Here is a 22725-nt window from a genome sequence, read left to right as displayed (position 1 = left end):
ACAAATATCCACTCTCTCCACCACTCACACTCAGTAGCAGCAGTGTGTACTGTCCACAAGGCGTACTGCAGAAATTCACCAAAAATCTTTGCACAAGATTTTCCAAACCCATTGCCACTTCCCTCTAGAAGGACAAGGGCAGCAGATGGATGGGAACACCACCCCTTGCAAGTTCCCCTCCCAGCCACACACCATTCTGACTTGGAAATATATTGCTGTCCCTTCATTGTTGCTGGTTCAAATTCCTGGAATTCCCTCCCAAAGGGCATTGTGGGACGATCGACACCTGCATTATGTTATGGACCAGGTGAGACCCCCCCTCAAACATTTCAAAAAAGTAACCCAGTCCAAAGATGTGCAAGCCAGGTGAATTGGCCATGCTAAATTGCCCATAGTGCTAGGTGCATTAGTTAGAGGGAAATGGGTCTGGGTGGGTTACTCTTCGGAGGGTCGGTGTGGACTGGTTGGGCCGAAGGGCCTGTTTCCACACTGTAGGGAATCTAATCTAACTTTGCTTGTTGTTTTAAGCAGGTGTAACGCAGATATTCCAGGAGTGATGCAGCTGGCTAAACCACTACGTTTCAAACAAAACAGAATTTATTTATAAGATTACTGAACAAAACACAAACGAAAAGAGAACAGAACATAGAAAAACTTAACTTTTCCGATTATCCCAGTTTAACGATGTTATTCCCAATACTTGCAACAATCCTCATAAACACTCCTGGCACAAAAGGTTAAATCAAACAGGGGATCTTACAGGAGAGAAGTCAGAGAGTGAGAAGGGTCAGCATGGACCTGCTTCTTTGGTTCCAGCAGCTTTTCCAACTGTCTGACTGGTTTCAGTGAATAGCCAGACTGCCAAAACCAAATCAAATCAGAGAATGGCTGACCTGGGAGGACTGGCCACTCTCCTTTCATTGTACAAGTGATTTTTTTTTTAAACCTTGAAAGCCTTTTTTTCCTGATGCAGTATCTGTTAGCTATAATCAGACTGGCCCTAAAATCCTTCCAAACCCAGACTTTTCTGAACCTATGCTTTTACAACCTCTCTGAAAAAATACCAAGGATTCAATAACCTTGTTAAAGCATCATCACAAGCGGTTCAAAAAGGGCGCTCACCATCCCCAGGGGCAACTGAGGATGGACAATAAGCACTGGCCCAGCCAGCGATGACCACATCCCCAGACACTCTCACGCAAATACAAAGACAAACCCACAAAGCCACAGCATTATAGGTATGACATGGAGAAACCTGACATTGAAAATCCTCTTTTATGACAATACCTTGTGATGGAGGATATCTCACCTCCACTCTGGTTCAATGCATTCCGTGCAGGTATTCACACATGGGGCAGGTCCTATTATTTTAGATTAGATTTAGATTACTTACAGTGTGGAAACAGGACCTTCGGCCCAACAAGTCCACACCGACCCGCCGAAGCGCACCCACCCAGACCCATTCCCCTACGTTTACCCCTGCACCTAACACTACAGGCAATTTAGCAAGGCCAATTATAGAGTCATACAGCACAGAAACAGACCCTTCCATCCAACCAGTCCATGCTGATTATGTTCCCAAACTATAGTATTCCCACCTGCCTGCACTTAGCCCATATCCCTCCAAGCCTTTCCTCTTCATGTACTTATCCAAATGTCCTTTAAACATTGTAATTGTACCCACAACGTCCTCTGGCAGTTCATTCCACACACTATCCATTTGCTGTGTAAAAAAGTTGCCCTTCCTGTCTTTTCTAAATGTTTCTCCTCTCACCTTAATAATAGCTTTGAACTCAGCCACCTTCGGGAAAAGATCTTTGCTATTCACCTTATCTATGATTTTATAAATCTCTGTAGTTCACTCCTCAACCTCCTATGCTCCAGTGAGCAAAGTCCCATCCTATTCAACCTATTTTTATAACTCAAACTTTCCATTCCTGGCAACATCCTGATAAATCTCTTCTGAACCCTCTCCATTTCAATAATGTCCTTTCTATAACAGGGTGACCAGAACTACACACAGTACTCCAGAAGAGGCCTCACCAACATCTCTATAAAACCTCAACATGACGTCCCAACTCCGATATGCCTTCTTAACCACCCTGTCTGCCTGTGATGCAGATTTCAAAGAATTATGCCTGAACCCCTAGGTCTCTATGTTCTTTTGTGTTGGATGGAAGAATTGTTTGAGGGCTTGTGGTTTGCTCTGACACCTCCACTGTGCTTCTACACATTCCTGATGGAGCTCTCAGTGTGTTATCTGAGTTTCCAAATGGATTATCTCTATTTTGGCAGGTCAACCTTCAGGGGGCCCTCCATGATTCAGTGACAGTGTTTGACCTCTTCAGGGATGCTTTCCAGATGGACAGGTGGTCATGGTCAGAGGACTACAGTTATCTCGGTTTGGAAGAAATTGTAGAGGTAGTAAAGGGTGAGGCCATGGAAGGGTTTGAAAGAAAAAAAAGAGAACTTTAAACCTTTGGAAATAGGGAACCTCAGTGAACGGGATTTGAGGTAAGACAGGATATTAGGACAGCAGAGGTTTAGATGACCTCGAACCTGAGCAAGGGAGGTCAAAATTCCCCTAACAGCAGAGAGGATGTTGTTCATTCAGTTTACACTAAACTTCATTGATCACTGTAGAAGATCAAAATATGAGGGATTAAACTGGGATTGAGATAGGAAATGAATCATTAATAAGGAAGTAAGTGTAGAACGTTTGGACATAGTAGAGATATTGAACAAAGCAATTGTTTCATTTGCATTTGGAATCCTAATATGGAGTTGACAGTGCCTTGTACCATGAATACAGACTGTCCTTCCACTAAAGTGAAAGAGAGGGAGAGAGTCAGTGTTTCTATCTAATCATAGAGTTGACCTTTACTGCAAGGAGACTGGAACGTAAAAGTAGAGAAATCTTTCTTTTATGACCAGACCGCAGGTGACTTTCCAGAAAGGATATCTCAAAATATCAAGCTCCCAGCTGAGGTGGGATGAACTCCCCCCCTTCTTTTTCGCCTATACTCCCTGCGCCATCCTCGCTCCCCACCTTGATCACCCACCACCAGGTTAATTAAAATAGGATCCTCTCCCTTGTGGATTCCTAAACGAACTGAACTAATACTTTGAAAAGAACCAATTTAACCAAAAGCTCTCTTGAATTCACAAAAGAGTCAGTTTATTAGTTACCAACTGCAAAAGAAATAATAATGCAATACAAATTAGGAATAGGGAGTGAGTGCAAAAAAAGTTAAAAGATAACCTTTCTTAATTTGGTTACTGCATGTGAGAATCATGGCTAGGCCAGTATTTATTATCCATTTCTAATTCTAATTCAAAGTCATCTCTATGAGTCTAAAGTCACATGTAGGTCAGGCCAACTAAGGATGGTTGATTTCCTCTCCCTGAAGGGCATTAGGGCATTTATGACAACTGACAATTAAGCTAGATTTTTATTCAAATTTTGATTGAATTCAAATTTCACCATCTACCATGATGGGACTCAAGCCAATACCAACAGAATGTTAGTCCTAGGCTTTAGATTTCTACTGTAGTAACTTTGCCACTATGCCTTTGCTTCCCCTCTATGGATTAGTCTCTATGAGGTATTCGTGAAACATGGATTGTGAAATGTTAATAGGTGAGCAATAAATTTGGGATTCTTGCCATAGCATTTGGATAGAATTCCTTTGTCATGGATCCTTTTGATTGGCCTGCTGGCTGGTTTGAACTACCCAGGATGTAAGAGGACTTTTACCTGTGGCATAGGGGTGATGAGAGTTCTTCACCTTTGACTTTTACAGCAAACTACACAAGACTACTCAGCCCATTGGCATATACCTCAGCTCACTACCGCTCCTTCTTCCATTAATACACACAGACCAGCTTTCAACCCCTGTTCTTGTCTATTCCTGAAGAAGGGCTTATGCCTGAAACGTCGATTCTCCTGTTCCCTGGATGCTGCCTGACCTGCTGCGCTTTTCCAGCAACACATTTCCAGCTCTGATCTCCAGCATCTGCAGACCTCACTTTCTCCTTGTCTATTCTTGTCAGGGGAAGATGCAACATCTGTCTCTCATGAAGACTGCTGGCTTTTCTCCCATCACGTTCACAGTCCAAGATAACTCCCAGGAGATTACATTTCAGTTTGCAATTACCCTTTAATGTCGGTCTATTTAAAGCTTCATTGACACCCCAGCAGGTATGACATTCCAGGCTCTCTCCCTCCAGCCAGCTTCTGGATTTGCATCCACAGTCATTTTGGCAGAATGAGTCCCCTTTTAAAAAAACATGTTGTCTTTTATGGTTTGGTAAGTTCATAAGTGATCCAATGCCATGATCTATTGCAACTGTAGAAGACAATAATAGGGTCTTACCTGGAATACTGTGTACAGTTTGGTTTCTTTATTCAGAGAATGATAGACGTGCAATAGAGGTTGTTCAGACAATGATTACTTGGCTGATTTCTGGATAGGAGAAAGTGAGGACTGCAGATGCTGGAGATCAGAGCTGAAAATGTGTTGCTGGAAAAGCACAGCAGGTCAGGCAGCATCCAAAGAGCAGGAGAATCGACGTTTCAGGCATGAGCCCTTCTTCAGGAAAGGATTTCTGGATGAAGGGTTTGTCTTATGAGGAATTATTGAATGATTTCTCCTAATGGGTCATTAATCTTTGGAATTCTCGTCCCAAGAAAGCAGTAGCAGCAGGAATAGATCACTCAGCCCTTTGAGTCTGCTCTGTTATTTGACATGATCATAGCGAGTTTTAAGAAGATTTGTAGCTCAGGTTGAGGCTTTGGATGTAGGTTTGCTCGCTGAGCTGGAAGGCTCATTTCCAGACATTTCGTTATCTTAGTAGGTAACATTTTCAGTGGACCTCATGAGAAGCAATGCTGAAAATTCCGGCTTTCTATTTATATGTTTGGGTTTCTTTGGGTTGGTGATGTCATTTCCTGTGGTGATGTTATTCTGTGGTGAAGTCACTTCCTGTTCCTTTTCTCAGGGGGTGGGGTCTAACTCGATGTGTTTGTTGATAGAGTTCCCGTTGGAATGCCATGCTTCTAGGAATTCTCATGTGTGTCTTTGTTTGGTTTGTCCTAGGATGGATGTGTTGTCCCAGTCGAAGTGGTGTCCTTCCTCATCTATATGTGAGAATAATAGTGAGAGAGGGTCACGTCTTTTTGTGGCTAGTTGGTGTTCATGTATCCTGGTGGCTAGTTTTCTGCCTGTTTGTCCAATGTAGTGTTTGTTACAGGGAGAAAGTGAGGACTGCAGATGTTGGAGATCAGAGCTGAAAATGTGTTGCTGGAAAAGCGCAGCAGGTCAGGCAGCATCCAAGGAATTCCTGAAGAAGGGCTCATGCCTGAAATGTCGATTCTCCTGCTCCTTGGATGCTGCCTGACCTGCTGCACTTTTCCAGCAACACATTTTTCAGCAGTGTTTGTTACAGTCCTTGCTCAGTATTTTGTAAATAACATTAGTTTTGCTCGTTGTCTGTATAGGGTCTTTCAAGTTCCTCATTCCTCATTCCTGAAGAAGGGCCTGTGCCCGAAACGTCGAATCTCCTGTTCCCTGGATGCTGCCTGACCTGCTGTGCTGTTCCAGCAATAAAGTTTCAACTTTCAAGTTCATTAACTGCTGTTTTAGTGTGTTGCTGGGTTTGTAAGCTACCATGATGCCAAGGGGTCTGAGTAGTCTGGCAGTTATTTCCGAGATGTCTTTGATGTAGGGGAGTGTGGCTAGGGTTTCTGGATGTGTTTTGTCTGCTTGTTTGAGTTTGTTGCTGAGAAATCGGCGGACTGTGTTTAGATTAGATTACTTTACAGTGTGGAAACAGGCCCTTCAGCCCAACAAGTCCACACCGACCCTCCGAAGCGCAACCCACCCATACCCCATACCCATACTTCATTTACCTCTTACCTAACACTACGGACAACTTAGCGTGGCCAATTCACCTGACCTGCACATCTTTGGATTGTGGGAGGAAACTGGAGCACCCGGAGGAAACCCACGCAGACACGGGGAGAACGTGCAAACTCCACACAGTCAGTCGCCTGAGGCTCGAATTGAACCCGGGTCTCTGGCGCTGTGAGGCAGCAGTGCTAACCACTGTGCCACCGTGCCGCCCACGTGTTCATTGGGTACCCATTCTTTTTGAATACACGGTATAGGTGATTCTCCTCTGCTCTGCGTAGTTCCTCTGTGCTGCAGTGTGTGTTGGCTCGTTGAAATAACGTTTTGATGCAGCTTCATTTTTGGTTGTTGGGATGATTGCTTCTGCAGTTCAATATTTGATCCGTATGTGTTGTTTTCCTGTAGACGCTGGTTTGAAGTTCCCTGAAGGCTGACCATCCAACTCAATTTCCTGTTCCCTCTTTCTCTCCGTATCCTTTGATCCCTTTAACCTCGAGTGCTACATGCAACTCCTTTTTGAAACCAAGATGATCTGAATGGCCTGGTTCTCCTTTTTCTTATGCTGATGTGTTTCCAATGGCCCACTAACTCCACATGCAAAGATCAGCAAATTCCCTTGGAATCACAAGCACCTTCTTGTAATATAATACAACTTGAATAGGTCATCAGCACACATGTGAGATTGGACCGTGACCAGGAGTCTATTCTGATGGACCAGAGAATGAAGACAAGAGGCACCATCGCCCAGTCATGGTCATGTCCTTGTTTGGTATTTTCTGAACAAATATGTGGTGACATGAAACCAGAAAATATGTGCAGGGAACGTTTCAAACTGTTAAAGAATGGTTGGAATTGTTCTGTTTTTAGTAGTTTGCAGCTGTGTTACTGATAACAGTGTGCAGCACTGACCACTGACTGACTTCACACAGCACAGGATCCATCAGTGAAACCTCATTGGATTAACACTGACGTACACTGCTAATGGGACAGATGTTAGTACTCTGAATAATATGCACACAGTATGCGGGTGGATGGGAGCCTAACCATTAGGAATGTAATATCCTGTTACTGTTGACTAGTATAGCATTCCTTTCTTCAACCTGGAATAACCCTATTCAATAATAGAATGAGGGCAGTTTCAATAATACACAAGCTCAACGCCTTCCAGGATAAGACAGTCTGCTTGGTCAGTAACTCACCTTAAATGTTCATCTCTCCATCACTGATCCAAAGTGGAAGCAGTGTGGACCATCTACAAGATGGACTGCAGCAATCTGTCAAGGCTCCTGTGATAGCCCCTTCCAAACTCACGGCCTATACCACCTTGTAGGGCAACAGTTCTATGGAAACACTGACACCTGTAAACTGGCTCAATTCGCATGCCACCATAGCTTGGAATTATTTTGTTGTTCCTTCACCATCACAAAGTGAAGATCCCTAATGGCCCCCTCCAACTTGCAGATATTTACACCCAAAGGCTACAATGGTTCAAGAAGGAAGTCATGGAATCCCTGCAGTGCAGATAGAGTTCCATTCAGCCCATCGAGTCTGCTCTGACCCTCCGACCCTATTCCTGTAACCCCACATTTCCCATGGATAATCCACCTGACCTGCACATCCCTGGACACTATGGATCAACCCTGGCATGGCCAATCCACCCTAACCTGCACATCTTTGGACTGTGGGAGGAAACCGGAGGACCTGGAGGAAGCCCACGCAGACACAGGGAGAACGTGCAAACTCCACACAGTCAGCCGAGGCTGGAATCTATTTTCTTGATTTTCATTTCATGTGAATTTTTCTGCATCATCCAAACCTAGATTCATGCATTCATCAAAGCCAATTATACAGCCTTTTGGGTTTTTTTTCTTTACGTTGTACCTCACTACAGTAATAATTTTGTTGAATAACAAATTACAACTGTTAGATAGGCTGAAATCAAATCCAGGTCCCCACTACTGTGAGGCAGTAGTGGTAGCCACTAAATCCCACCAGCAAGAGACTCACTATAAGCTTCTCAAGGGACAACTAGGATGGGGCAATAAACACTGCCCTCTGCCAGCAACATAACATCCCAAAAATGAATTGAAAAATCAAATAATCCAGTGATTAGACACTAGACTTTGGAAATGGAGGTCACTAGTTTAAATTTTACCTTTATAAGATACATGTATATGAATAATCTGTCCAGGAACATGGAAACAAAGAGAAGGCTATTCAGACCTTCGAGCTACAATGCTATTTCATTCAATGGGTGATCTGCAGCCCAACTCCATCCACCCACCCTTGCTTCACCCACCAGTGCCAGATTGTAAGTGAACAAGAAATTTAGCAACAATGTGGTAGATTCTTAACTGCCCTCTGAGCAATTAGGGATGGGCAATATATACTGGCCTAGCCAGCAAGGGCCACATTCCATGAGTCAATTTTTAAAAATTGCTGATTTCCAAAGAGATGTCCAAATTTGCACCATTCTTCTTGGTTCAGAAAGTTTCTGGTTTGAATGTTTGGCTTTTCCCTCTCCGAGGAGAAAGTGAGGACTGCAGATCCTGGAGATCAGAGCTGAAAATGTGTTGCTGGAAAAGCGCAGCAGGTCAGGCAGCATCCAAGGAGCAGGAGAATCGATGTTTCAGGCATGAGCCCTTCTTCAGGACTTCAGCCCTTCTCCCCTCTCCTCCTGGATTTCCTTAGCACCTGAAATAGCTTCTCTCTATTGATTGGATCTGATCCCATCTTTATCTTAATCCTAATCAAATAATCCTTTGACGTACTAAATGCCAAGCAATCCAAGTTTGTGTCATCGCCCCTCACATCTTTAACCCTTGTTGGTCATGCTTACTTCTTGTGATCCCAGGAGGGAGTAAGGACTGCAGCTGCTGGAGCGTCAGTGTCGAAGAGGGTGGTGCTGGAAAAGCACAGCAGGTCAGGCAGCATCTGAGGAGCAGGATTGTAAACTATCAAAGGATAAGAAATCCTTCCTCAGGTGTGAGAACTAGAAATGTGCACAGTAACTCCAGGTGTAATCTGCCCAAAGATTTACATCACTGAAATGTAACACCTAATCCTTGTACACCTCAATATAATGCATGCATTCCATTAGCTTTTTTAAACAGGTTTTCCTTAATTGAATTTAGGATTATCCAACTACTATTTGGCGTCACTGGGAGCTCATTCTCTGTGAAAAGACAGGGTACAGTCCACTGAGGTTGAGTAGTTCAGGCCACAGTGTATTTTCAGTGTGCAAGATGCTTGACACCATCCAGGAAAAGCAGCCCACATCCACAAGCATCCAATCCCTCCACCACCAACGCTCAGTAACAACAGTGTGCACTATCTACGAGATTCACTGCAGAAGTTCACCAAAGACCCTCAGACAGCACCTTCCTAACCCACAACCACTTCCATCAGAAAGGACAATGGCAGCAGATACATGGGAGTGCCACCATTTAATTTCTCATCCAAATCATTCACCATTCTGACTTTGAAATACGTCATCATTCCTTCACTGTCGCTACATCAAAATCCTGGAATTCCCTCCCTAAGAGCATTGTGGGTCTAGCTACAGCACATGGACTGCAGTGGTTCAAGAAGGCAGCTCAATGCCACGTTCTTAAGGAGTGACTAGGGATGGGCAATAAATGTTGATCCAGCCAGCAATGCCCATGTACCACAGAGTGAATAAAAAAAGCAAGATCATAGCCAACAAGGTGGGAAGGATCTGGTCATGGATTCGTCGTCTGTATGGAATAGACCAATCCAAAATGGCATCAATCAAAGCTGGGAAAAGCAATGGTCTAACATCATGAAAGCCAGTATTTCCCAGTGAAATGAAAACATGAGGAAAAGTGGTATGAAGTCATACAATCCTGAAAATTCCATTTTCAACTTCACCGTGGGCGGCACGGTGGCACAGTGGTTAGCACTGCTGCCTCGCAGCGCCAGAGACCCGGGTTCAATTCCCGACTCAGGCGACTGACTGTGTGGAGTTTGCACGTTCTCCCCGTGTCTGCGTGGGTTTCCTCCGGGTGCTCCGGTTTCCTCCCACAGTCCAAAGATGTGCAAGTCAGGTGAATTGGCCATGCTAAATTGCCCGTAGTGTTAGGTAAGGGGTAAATGTAGGGGTATGGGTGGGTTACGCTTCGGCGGGTCGGTGTGGACTTGTTGGGCCGAAGGGCCTGTTTCCACACTGTAAGTAATCTAATCTAATCTAAACTTGATTTGTAGCATTAATGGATCCCAGCTGGGGGTGTAGTAGGACATGACAACTACCTTACAGTCCCTGCAATGGGAAATACAGTAAGGGTTAGCTGCTGCTATCAGCACAGATTGAACAGTAGCTGCTTACAGATATCTGGGCTAGGACTGTACGTGATGCCTACCCAAGTCAACTTGCCGTCTTGCACTTACGCTGATTCTCACACATGAGAACTGATTCCTTGGTTTAGTGTCTGGATGAACAGCTGCCAACGCCACTGGGGGCCATGCCAACAGGCACCTAACAGCCAAAGAGACCGACATTATATTGCATTTATATAGCGCGTGCAATGTGACTGAACGTCCCAAGGTACTTTGTGACGAGGGAGCCTGACGTCAGCCCAACTTCTCCACATTACGGGAATCCTCTACCCCAGGATTTATCAAGAATATCCCTGCAGCTCCTGCCTCTAAAGCCATGGCATCATTCCCAAAGTGGACAACTCTAACATTCAACGAGCTCCAAAGGATTGCTAATCTTGCATTCCTGAGGACTTGTCTCATCTTTGTCTGGGGATCTACAAGTGAGGCCATGCCCACACCACTCTTGCTCACATTTGGGGATAGACATTATCAGTAAATTAAACAAAACACACCAAAACCAAAATACTGCAGATACTAGGAATCAGAAACAGAAACAGAAATTACTGGAGAAACTCAGCAAGCCTGGCAGCATCTGTGGAGAGAAAGCAGAGCTAATGTTTTGAATCATTAGCATTTCAGAACCAGAACTGATTGTAGTGAGGGAAGCGTTGGTATGAAAGGTTCCACCAGCAGGCAATGTGGTTCCAAAGGAGTAGGACATTCCAGACAGCGTTCCCTTCTCACCCAACAGTGAGCACTTCAACCATACCCACTCCCCCCAGCTCACCTGACACTACAGAAAGGGAGGATTTTCATTTCTCCAGCACCTACAAACCGACAAAGTACTTTTGAAGCCTGGTCATATTTGCCATTAAGGAAACACAGCTGTGAATTTGCGCACAGAAAGATCCCACATGCCATGCCATTTGTTTCTGATGCTGATTGGCATTGGACAAATATGGGCTTTGACTAGTGGCTGTGGATTCTTTGCAGTTAACTGCATTCTTAGTTGCTACTGACTTAACTCAGAACAGCAATTGATTGCAGGGACTTATTACAGAGGCATTAAACATGCTGCTATCTCACCATCAATAATCTCAATATAAATTCTGTTTGATTTAAGACAAACAGGATATAGCATTTGTTTATTGCTCACTTAGTTTATTTAGCTAGGAACTGTGGCTGCAACGCTCAAATATTTTCATCTATAATTTATTTTTCCTAACAAACAGAGGCTTTGTGTACTTACATATGACACACTGTTCTGTTTGGCCTGCTTAATCCTTATCTTATTTTTTTGAATTGATCCATCACATCAGCACTGACTGCTTTCTCTCCAAGATAAGCCCCTTTCACTGAAAGTACTGAGTCGACGCTCATTCATCAGATCCAAGCACGAGAAGATAAAAGGTGACTTTGGAAAGGGGTGACAACGTTTGAACAGCAACGTCCAGAATCCGCAAGGCTTAAAAACTCTCAGAGAATGCTTTGTGTGAGCTGATCAGTGTCAAAGTAAATATCGAATGACGTGTGGGATATCCTCTGTTGAATTCTCGCCTGCACACCCATTGGGGTCGGTTGATGAGCGCACGTCCCTGTCACAAGTATTTTCATGCACTCCCTAACACCATGGGTTACATGCCACCATTAACCACAGCCATTGGGTCACGCACTGTTAACCCCAGCACCCAACAACTAGGCCCAGTCCACGTTGCAATATCCCTATTATGAGGCCATCACAGTGGGATGGTTAGCTCACTTGGCTGGAGAGCTGGTTTGTGACACCAACAGTGCAGGTTCAGTTCCTGTACCAGCATGAAGTCTTGCCTCTTCCATTCTTGTTCCTTGATGAAATGTGATGACCGCCCCCCCCCCCAGGTTAAACTGCTGCCAGTTGTCCCGCTTCAAGGAGAGAGTGGGACTATGCTAACGTCAACCAGATACTGTATGCAATGTTCCTTCCAATTTGCATGTGAAGTGAGAGAGCCAGCACGGACATGATAGGCCAAATGGCCTATTTCTCTGCTATCCTTCAATGCTGCTATAATAAGCTAGCCAGTACATCTGTGTTTAGGAAAGGAATGCCCCTTAAAACAAAAGGAATTCTGCCTTTTATTTCAGGGGGAATGGGATATCAAAGGAGAGATGTTGAACAGTTTTACATGGCATTTTCAAGACCGCATTTGGAATTTTGTGTATATTTTAGGGCTCCTCATTTAATGCAGGATATAAATGCATTAGAAGCGCTTCAGAGAAGATTCAACTGATAGCTGGGAGAGGGCTGCAGTTTTATGAAGAGAGTCAGACAGGCCAGACCTGTATCCATTGGAGTTTAGAAGAATGAGAGGTGAACCTATTGAAACAGAGAAGAGCTTGAGGCTGGATGCTAAAGGGATGCTTCCTCAAGTGGGATAGACAACCGAGGGGTTGCAGTTTAAAAATAGAGGAGCTCCCTTCTTTCTGAGATGGATGTGAGGAGAAATGTTTTCTTTCAAAGAATTGTGAGGCTTTGGAACTCCTCTCCCCAGGGAGTAGGGGAGTTAGCAACATTGAATATTTTTACGGCAGAGTTACAAAGATTATTGAGGTCAGGCAACATCTGAGGAGCAAGAGAGTTGACGTTTCAGGCGTAACTCTTCTGATGAAGGTTTATGCCCAGAAATGTCGACTCTCTTGCTCCTCAAATGCTGCCTGACCTGCTGTGCTCTTCCAGTGCCACGCTTTATCAACTCTGACTCTCCAGCATCTGCAGTCCCCACCACCTCCTGAGATAGATTCTTCACTAGCAAAGGGAACTAGTGGGTGTATGGTGTTGGGGCCATAGTCACCCATGATTCTATTGCAACTTGAGGGGCCAAATGGCCTTATCTTGCTGCTAATTCCGATGTGACTCAGCCTCAATTATCATTCAGTGCCTGTTCTGAGTGGCTGGCATTGGAATTGGAATCAAACTGGGGACAACTTCCCTTCTTCAAATATGGCGAACAGACTGTGTTCATGTCTGATCTGAAAGAGCGTCTCTAATGGTGTAGTTTTCCCTCAGTTTAATTCATTTGGCAGTGTCAGCCTTCTGTACTTCAGAGATTGAGTCTTACACTGAAACTGACACTTGCTGCACTGGTTCAGTGATCAGGCAGCACAGTTGGAGGTGCCAACTTTCACAATATCTGATAAGCTGATGGTCTAAGGAGGGGAAAGATTCCATTACTCTGTTTTGAAAAAGGAGGAGGACAGTTCTGCTGTTTATCATTGCCCAGTAGTTATCCCCTTCATCAGCACTTCTAAAAAGAAACAGATTATCTGCTCGTCACCGCTTTGACATTTGTGGGATCTTGCTGTGCATGAATAGGCAACCCTGCTTCCTATCTCCCAGCAGTGACCGCACTGTATAATAAAGCACTTTGTACCATCATGTCTTCAGGAAAGGTGTGACACTAAAAACTCATGACTTTGTTTCAGATTGTTGGAATGGGATTTGAATCTTCCAATGTTTTACCCTGTGGGGGGTGGGGGAGTTGAACTTAACACTGACTGATATACAGCTGGCACACCGCAGAGTGACTGCGCGAGTGCCAACATGGCTAAACGCTGCGTGTTTGCTTCACACGGGTATTAATCAGTCTTAAATAAACCAGGTTAAAAAAAAGCACTGCACAGCTTGGGCTTGTTAAACAAGTGTCAGATCAGTTTGCTGATCAGGAGTTTAGCTCTTAATTGCTGAGGTTCCATCAGCCAGTTGAGTGGGATAGACTAGCAGAGGCAGCCTGTGACCGCTCTGTAACCCAGCATACGGAGAGTGACAGAAGCAGTAAAAGATTCAAGGGAGGAGAATCATTTAACTCCAACTCAAACTGCTCTCCACAGCAATTCACAAACGCTGTCAATGCCAGCTCCCTCCCCTTTTTTTTTACACGTGGAAAACGGTATCTCCAGCCAGAAAGACCCTCCCTAGTTAAATGGGAGCAGTTTAGACTTGATCTGTTATTAAAGACAGAATTCCCAATAATTCATTCCATGCACTAGAACAAATGTACAGTTCCTGCAGGCAGAGGCAAATGAAAAACAACGGGGAAAAGGGTGAAGGGAGTCAAAAATATATAGTTTCTCGGCAATGTACACTGCAATTCCAGCTTCAGGACAGTATAAAGCACACAGATTCAACACATGGCGAGGTGTTTAACTGCTTTTTGGCAGCAGTATATCAACATTGCACAGCGAGACAGAGAGACCAGTGAAAGCAAAGCATGAGGGCCCATGTTTTGACACTTGGTGCTGTCAAATTTCTGTTTGACTTCAGCCTACTTTCTGGGGGAAATCGTGGAAGACAGATTGTTTTCTAAAGTATTATTGCAAGAGCAGGACAGCTCGAAAGGCAGGCATTTCACGGGGAGAGCTTGGATTTTTGACATTGACGGTGGGGAAAGTCTGAGAAGCAACAAAGTCACATTGGAAAATTGTCAAGCTGCGGAGAAGGAAATAAAACCCGAAAGAACTGCGGATGCTATAAATCAGAAACAAAAACAGAAATTGCTGTAAAGGCTCAGCAAGTCTGGCAGCATCTGTGAAGAGAAATTAAGGTGATCCTTCCTCAGAACTGATGAAGGTGGGGTGGGTAATGAGTAAACAATAGGTGGGGATAGAGACCAAAGAGAGAGAAGAGCAGTTGGATAGACAAAGGGACGAATAATGATCTGGCTGGGAGGGTGAATAGCTGTTAATGGAGACTGTTAGTGGTTGACAATAGTGTGTGTAATGGCAGACAATCTGATAACAAGACCTGGTGTGTTGGGTAGAGGGCGAGGACATGGGGGAGTTCAGGCCCTAAAATTACTGAACTCGATATTGAGTCCGGAGGGCTGCAGGGTCCCAAGTGGAAAATGAGATGTTGTTCTTCCAGTTTGCGCTGAGCTTCACTGGAGCACTGCAGCAAGCCTGAGACAGAAATGTCGGCTGGGGAACAGGGTGGGGTGTTAAAGTGGTAGGCAACCGGAAACTCCAGGTCTTTTTTGTAGACAGAACATAGATGTTCTGCAAAGCAGTCACCCAGTCTATGGTTCATTTCCCCAATGTAGAGGAGACCACATTGTGGTTAATCAGGGTTCCCGAATCTTGCCATCCTTATTTTCATTCTCACAGGAACATGCTGGTCCTGAACTCGGATCAACTGGCCTTTAACAGACTGCCAAACGTGTGATATGGATTGATCCTAAAACAGCTGCCCCCAAACTAATTTCTCCAGGTCCTGCCTAATTCTGCTGTTATTAGCTTTACCCCAATCTAGCACTTTTACCCAAGGACCAGTTTTATTCTTTGCCATAGCTGTTTTAAAACTTACAGATCACTATTCCCAAGATCCTTCCTGTCTGAAAATTAATCGCCTTGCCAAGCTCATTCCCCAATACAAGATCTAGTATGACCTTTCCCTCACTGAACTATCCACATATTGCTTCACGAAACCATCTTAGATGCACCTAACAAATTCTACACAATCTAAGCCCTTGCACTAAGGGAGTCCTAGTCAATCTTGGGTCAGTTAAGATCAACCGTTAAACCTTGTTGTTTTTGCATCTTTCCATGATATGCTTCCATATCTATTCGTCTATCTCTCACTGGCTATTAGGAGGACTATAGTATCACCCCATCATAGCAGTTGTACCTTTGATAGAAAGTATTGAACTGGTAATATCTGTAATCCAGATGCCCAGGCAAAGGGTGGCATGTTCACTCAGTGGTTAGCACTGCTGCCTCACAGTGCCAGGGACCCACGTTTGATTCCAGCCTTGGGCGACTGTCTGTGTGGCATTTGCCCTTCTCCCCGTGTCTGCGTGGGTTTCTTCCGGGTGCTCTGGTTTCCTCCCACACTCCAAAGATGTGCAGGTCAGGCGAATTGGCCATGGGAAATCGTCCCAGAATGTTCAGGGATGTGAAGGTTAGGTGCATTAGTTGGGGAAATGCAAAGTGAGAGGGTTGGGGAATGGATCTGAATGGGATACTCTTTGGAGGGTCAGTGTGGACTTGTTGGACCAAATGTCCTTTTTCAGACTGTAGGGATTCTATGATTCTAATGTTCAGGATAATAAAACCAGAAAGTGCTGGAGAAACGCAGCAGGGCTGGCAATTTCTGTGGAGAGGAACAGAGTTAACGTTTTGAGTGACCCTTCTTCGGAACTGGAAAAGTAGTGGGTTTTATGCTATTGAGAAAGGGGAAAGGAGCAGGTGGGATGGAAGGAAATGTCAGGAGAATGTTTCTGGCTGAAGGCCTTGGTGCAAAAGGCAAAGAAAGTGGTAATGGTTGTGGAGAGAAAGCAAACAATAAATCCACAATAGGTGTTAATAGCAGAAGAATCTCCTCCTGTAATGACTTGGAGGAGCCAGTGTTGGACAGGGGTGGCCAAAGTTAAAAATCACACAACACCAGATTATACTCCAACAGGTTTAATTGGAAGCACTAGCTTTCGGAGCACTGCTCCTTCATCAGGTGGTTGTTGAGAATAAAGCATTCTCCTGTAAGACATCCTATAACCCTACCCCGTTGACCAGGTATTTGATCATCTTATCTAAGGTAACCCTAAAATCAAGAAGAAAAATAATTGAGAATTATTTTGTTATTGTCATCAGTGATTATTATGTAGTCATGTTCAGAAATAACTATAAGAGGCCAGGGTGCCAGTAAACATCACCTTTTTTCAAAAGTGTTATCTTCTAGCGATTTTAAGGACAAAGCTTTACACAAGATTTTAACAGAAAACCATCTTGAAGTGATTTTGGTTTTCCTGCAATCTTACAATTGCAATGATGGAGACTAGGGCAATGCCCATATTCAGTGTCTGAAAATTGTCAAATCTACCAAGAAATCCCAGAAGAGTCTAAGTTAAAAATCACACAACACCAGGTTATAAGTCCAACCCCTGGACTATAACCTGGTGTTGTGTGTGATTTTTAACTTTGTGCACCCGTGTCCAACATCGGCTTCTCCAAATCAAGAACAGTCTACACCTCAACCCCATCAGAAATCTGTTAACAGACCCAAACCTGCTCTCAGTAAAGCAAGAGAGAACCAAGCTATCAAACTTTGGTGAAACTTAGGCCAAGCATTAAAAGAGTTTTAACCGATCAAAGTTAATCAAGCATTGCAAGAGGCTTCAAAAAGACTGGTGGCTGAAAATTCCAGTTATCAGCAGTGACACAATGAAATCAAGTCTTGGAAACTGAAGAAGAAAAACTTACAGCAGATTCCTAGAAATCTTCGACAAAGCCAGCCAATGTTCCCTCGTATCTGGAACAATAAAGGGATCCATCAATGGGAGAAAGAGATGGCTTTCACAGATCTATTCAGAGCTTCAAACGCTGAGGAAAACTTCCAGATGCAAGTAATGGGCCAGGATCTTACGTTTTGAAAAATATAGTCTTAACAAAATTCTTCGTTTACGTTTGCAGAAGATTACCATGCAAAAGCGAACCCTTGTTAATGATGGCCATCACCTGCAGGATGAGGATGATCCCTTTTGCAGAAAGCTTTGAAACAAATGGGGCAATAAATTAAATCGCAGACTGCAGTGCTACACAGGATTATTTCATACATTCTGGCCCCGAAGTCTATTTCTTCATTGACAGCGATGTATTTCTAATTTCTGATGGAACTCCAGAACCGTTATTGCCTGCAGAGAAAGTGTTATCCCACTCCACCCCTCTGCGTGCTTGCTGCACACCTTTCAAGAGAACTGAGAGCGCTTATAAAGATTAACGAGCCTTGTGGGTGGGAGGGGAGTTGGGAATAAAGAGTTAAATGTTCATTGCTAAATGTTAACATTTGAAAGAGATGTCGCAAAAGAAATTGGAGGGAAATGTAGAACAAAAGGTTAATTAGACCTTTGCTCTGAGATCCGCAATTGAGTTTATGCAGAAGGAGCTATGCTATAGTGAAGTCAGAGTCTGCAAGGGTCCTGCACCATTTGTGCTAGGAATTGAGTAGGTGCCAATTGTCACCTCAAACTCCCTCTCCAGGGATACCTGGGTACAAATCGAACCAGAGGAGAGAAATTGTATCAGAGAGTGTATTCTCCTTTTCGCTGAAAGAGAAAGCAAATTCAGCCCCTCTCTGTGCTATATTTTGTTTGTGTGAGTGCAAGAATTAACAGCCTTACATTATATGCGTTCAAGATACCTAATCAAAACCCTCCATCAGTTTAACCTTAACCTTAACAACATAACTGGGAAAGTCAGAAGTCACAAGGCACCATATTATAGCCCGATGGGTTTACTTGTAATCACAAGCTTTCCGAGCGCTGGTCCTTCATCGGGTGAATTCACTGTAACCCTGGTGTCATGTGACTTCTGACTTTGCCCACCCCAGTCCAACACTGGCAGCTCTACATCAATATAACTGACATAACATCAATAACCATTGTGAAAATGTGGAAGGTTTGGTGCTAGAGCAGATATCAGATGGAATGTTGCAATAATGGGCAATAAAGGATGGATTAGTTTAGGAAGGTCATTGAAGTGAGTGGTTTAACTGGGTTTCCACAGTCATGGGGCCAAGCACACGATTAACTTTGATCTTTTCCCTCCACCTAGACTCAAGTCATTGCTGCAGATTTTAATCAGCAGTGAGAAACTGAACATAACATCTGATTCAAAGCATGGCACCAGCTGCAACACACTGTTCCCATTCTCATGAACTCGAAATGCAACCCAGCTCCAAACAAACCAAACTGAACTGGGCCAACTGATCTCAGATGGGTTTAGTCCGTTGAAAAAAGAGCAGATTGCTGAGCCTAATGAAACATCCCTGTTGCTGACAATTGTCTGTGTCTCCCAGCTTGTTGGAACAAGTTCCAGAAACCCGTATGAAACTTGCTTTCGTGATTCAGCAAGATGCAAAGATAGCATTTCCTCTCGACTAATGGTGCTCCTGGTAAAGTGGAGCCAAATCTCCAAAGGATTAAACAGAGGAGAAATCAGATTGCTGCATGCACTGCGTGTTTTCCACTTGAAGCCAATTGTTTATTTAGCTATTTGACAATTCCTGGAAAAATAAATGACAAATCGGATAAGGTTATTGAATCACTTCCGCGTTCACCCAGTCTTTTCAGAGCAAGACGCAGTAGGCTTCTGATGTCATCTGTGTTCCAGACAGTTGCCATGTGTTGTTTAGCTTGGATTACTTTCCACACCAATAAATAATGCGCTGCACAAGGAGAAAAGCTTCACCTATCACCAAAGTTCATTGTCAAAACAAATGAACTCACGACTAGTATTTTTAGATCAACCTAGTGAGTAAAGAGATTATTTATCATCTGAGCACAATGACAGCATTCTAAAGAATAGTCCATTTGAGATTGTTTCCGAATAATCAAACCCTGTCTGCGTAGAATAGCATTTCCAGACTTAACTTCAGCACCACTTTCCCAGGGGACAGGTTTAAAAGTTGGATTGAAATATTGGAATGCTTCTCATACTTTCATCGCTCAGTTTCACAAACCCCACTCCAATCGCATCCTTTCTCCAGTTGAATTACTTGCTGTTTCTTCTAATATTGTACCGACTGATGCTCCATTTTAACACTGATTGTCCTGCTGGGGAGGCAGCAGGACTTGGGGAGGTCGGGCTGTAGTGATAAAGTCACTGGGCTGTTAGTCGAGGGCTCCAGGGCATTGTAGAGAGGGGCATAAATTCAAAGTCGAAAAGCGTGGTGCTGGAAAAGCACAGCTGGCCAGGCAGCATCCTAGGAGCAGGAGAGCGGAAGTTTCAGGCATGAGCCCTTCATCAGGAATGAGGCTTTTGGCCCAAGGGGGTTGAAGGGTAAATGGGATGGGGGTGGGGCTGTGGGAAAGGTTGCTGAGAGTGCCACAGGTAGATGGAGGTGGTCATAATGGTGGTGGGTCAGAGAGAAGGGTGGGACGGATAGGTGGGAAGGAAGATGGATATGTAGGACAGGTCAAGAGTGTGGTGCCAAGTTAGAAAGGATCTGGGGTAAGGTGGGGTAGGGGAAATGAGGAAATGAACATCTGCAGTCCTCACTTTATCCCAGTGGCATAAATTCGAGTCTCATTCAGGGTCAACGGTGGGAAATTCAATAACCTCTAGATTTAAAAAGGAGAGCGAGCCCAAAGGTGTTGCATCTGTCAATTGGTTAATGGGTGTCCGCTAGGTTTGCCCAGCTGCGTCCCTCCTCGCGTTACACCTGCTTAAAACAACGAGCAAAGTTAGGGCCTGGGCTACTTTCTTGAAATGTTTTTAGGGGATCTGGCCTAGTCTGTAACACAATGCAGAGTAATGCCAACAGCACGGACTCAATTCCTACACCAGCTGAGGTTACCATGAAGTTCTCTCCTCCTCAACATCTCAGGTTAAACAGCCAACCAGTCATCTCTCTCTGTGTCTTGAATGAGAAAGCAGCTTTATGGATTGGTATAACTATGGCTATAATACCTTTGTTGTCATAAAATTACAGATGTGTCATAAACATTGTCCTAGCCAGCGATTCCTGCTCCTTGAAAGTGGAGTTGCAAGTAGATAGGATAGTGAAGAAGGTATTTGGTATGCTTTCCTTTATTGGTCAGAGTACTGAGTACAGGAGTTGGAAGGTCATGTTGTGGCTGTACAGAACATTGGCTGGGCCACTTTTATAATATTATGTGCAGTTGTGGTCCCCCTCCTATTGGATGTTGTGAAACTTGAAAGTGTTCGGAAAAGATTTATAAGGATATTGCAGGGTTTGGAAGATTTGAGCTAAAGGGAGAGGCTGAATAGGCTGGGGCTATTTTTCTTGGAGTTTCGGAGGCTGAAGGGTGACCTTATAGAGGTTTATAAAATCAAAAGGAGCATGGATAGGGTAAGGAGAAAGTGAGGTCTGCAGATGCTGGAGATCAGAGCTGAAAATGTGTTGCTGAAAAAGCGCAGCAGGTCAGGCAGCATCCAGGGAACAGGAGAATCGACGTTTTGGGAAGGGCTTATGCCCGAAATGTCGATTCTCCTGTTCCCTGGATGCTGCCTGACGTGCTGCGCTTTTCCAGCAACACATTTTCAGCATGGATAGGGTAAGTAGACAAGGTCTTTTCCATAGGGTGGGGAGTCCAGAACTAGGTTTAGGATGAGAGGGAAAAAATTTAAAAGGAACCTAAGGGGCAAGTTTTGCATGCAAAGGGCGGTGCGTATATGGAATGAGCTGCCAGAGGAAATGGTGGAGGCTGGTACAATTATAACATTTTAAAGGCATCTGGAACGCTATATGAATAGGAAGAGTTTGGAGGGATATTGGCCAAGTGCTGGCAATTGGGACTAGATTAGGTTGGGATATCTGGTTGGCATGGACGAGTTGGACTAAAGGGTATGTTTCTGTGCTGTATATCTCTATGACTCTGTGACTTTTTTTTTAAAACTGTATTTTCATTGTCAGGTGCCTGTTGGCAAATTATTTAGTTGTTAGGTGCAATGCAATCAAGAGAGAACCAAATATTTCTGAGGCACATTCCGAAGGAGGAATTTTTTCATTCAGAGGCAGGGGAATCATTGACATTCTTGACTGAAGTCTGTGGAAGCTCAGTCATTGAGCAGGTCCAAGACTGAAATTGTCACCTGGGCAGCATGGTGGCTCAGCGGTTAGCACAGCTGCCTCTCAGCGCCAGCGACCCAGGTTCGATTCCGGCCTCAGGAAACTGTCTGTGTGGAGTTTGCACATTCTCCCCCTATCTGTGTGGGTTTCCTCTAGGTGCTCTGATTTCCTCCCACAGCCCAAAGGGTTAGGGTGGATTGGCCATGCTAAATTGCCCATAGTGTTCAGGGATATGGGAGTTAGGTGCAATAGTCAGGGCTAAATGTAGAGTAATGGGAGAGTCGGTGTGGACTTGTTGGGCTGGATGGCCTGTTTCCACACTGTAGGGGTTCTATGGTTCTAGTTATTAATGACATTAAGTGATATGGGGATTGCACAGGAGAATGACATTGCACTAGATCATCAGCCAAGATCTAAAATGGCACAGCGGACTCTACAGTCTGCATGGCCCATTTCTGCTCCTATGTCTACACCACACACAGAAATCCCCAGGTAACTTCCAGGCTTGAGCTGAGAAGTAACATTTTGTTTCCTTTTTTTAATTTTATTCTTTTGTCTTTTTTTCGAACACCCATGTCTGTGTGTGTAGGTGCAAGACACAGTGAAAACACCAGGTATAAATAATTTTATTAATAATGCACCATCAGGGTCAGGGAACCCAGTGACAAGCAAAGCCCAATTGGACAATGCCGACGGGACAGAACAAGTAAAGGGGAAGGTAGGGACTAAATCAAAATAGAGTTAGAAGGGGAAGTAACTTTTATTTATTTATTCATTTGTGGTATGGCACTGTCGCTGGCTGGACCAGCATTTATTGCCCGTCCATAGTTGCTCCTTGCGAAGGTGGGGATGAGCTGCCTTCTTGAACCGCTGAAGTCCCTGTGTTGTGGGTTGACTCACAATGCCCTTAGGGAGGGA

This window comes from Chiloscyllium plagiosum, unplaced genomic scaffold, assembly GCF_037043375.1.
Source record: "Chiloscyllium plagiosum isolate Xiang-an unplaced genomic scaffold, Cpla_swu_hap1 HiC_scaffold_16, whole genome shotgun sequence".
In the NCBI taxonomy this organism is placed as follows: Eukaryota; Metazoa; Chordata; class Chondrichthyes; order Orectolobiformes; family Hemiscylliidae; genus Chiloscyllium; species Chiloscyllium plagiosum.
This window is presented reverse-complemented; position numbering follows the sequence as displayed.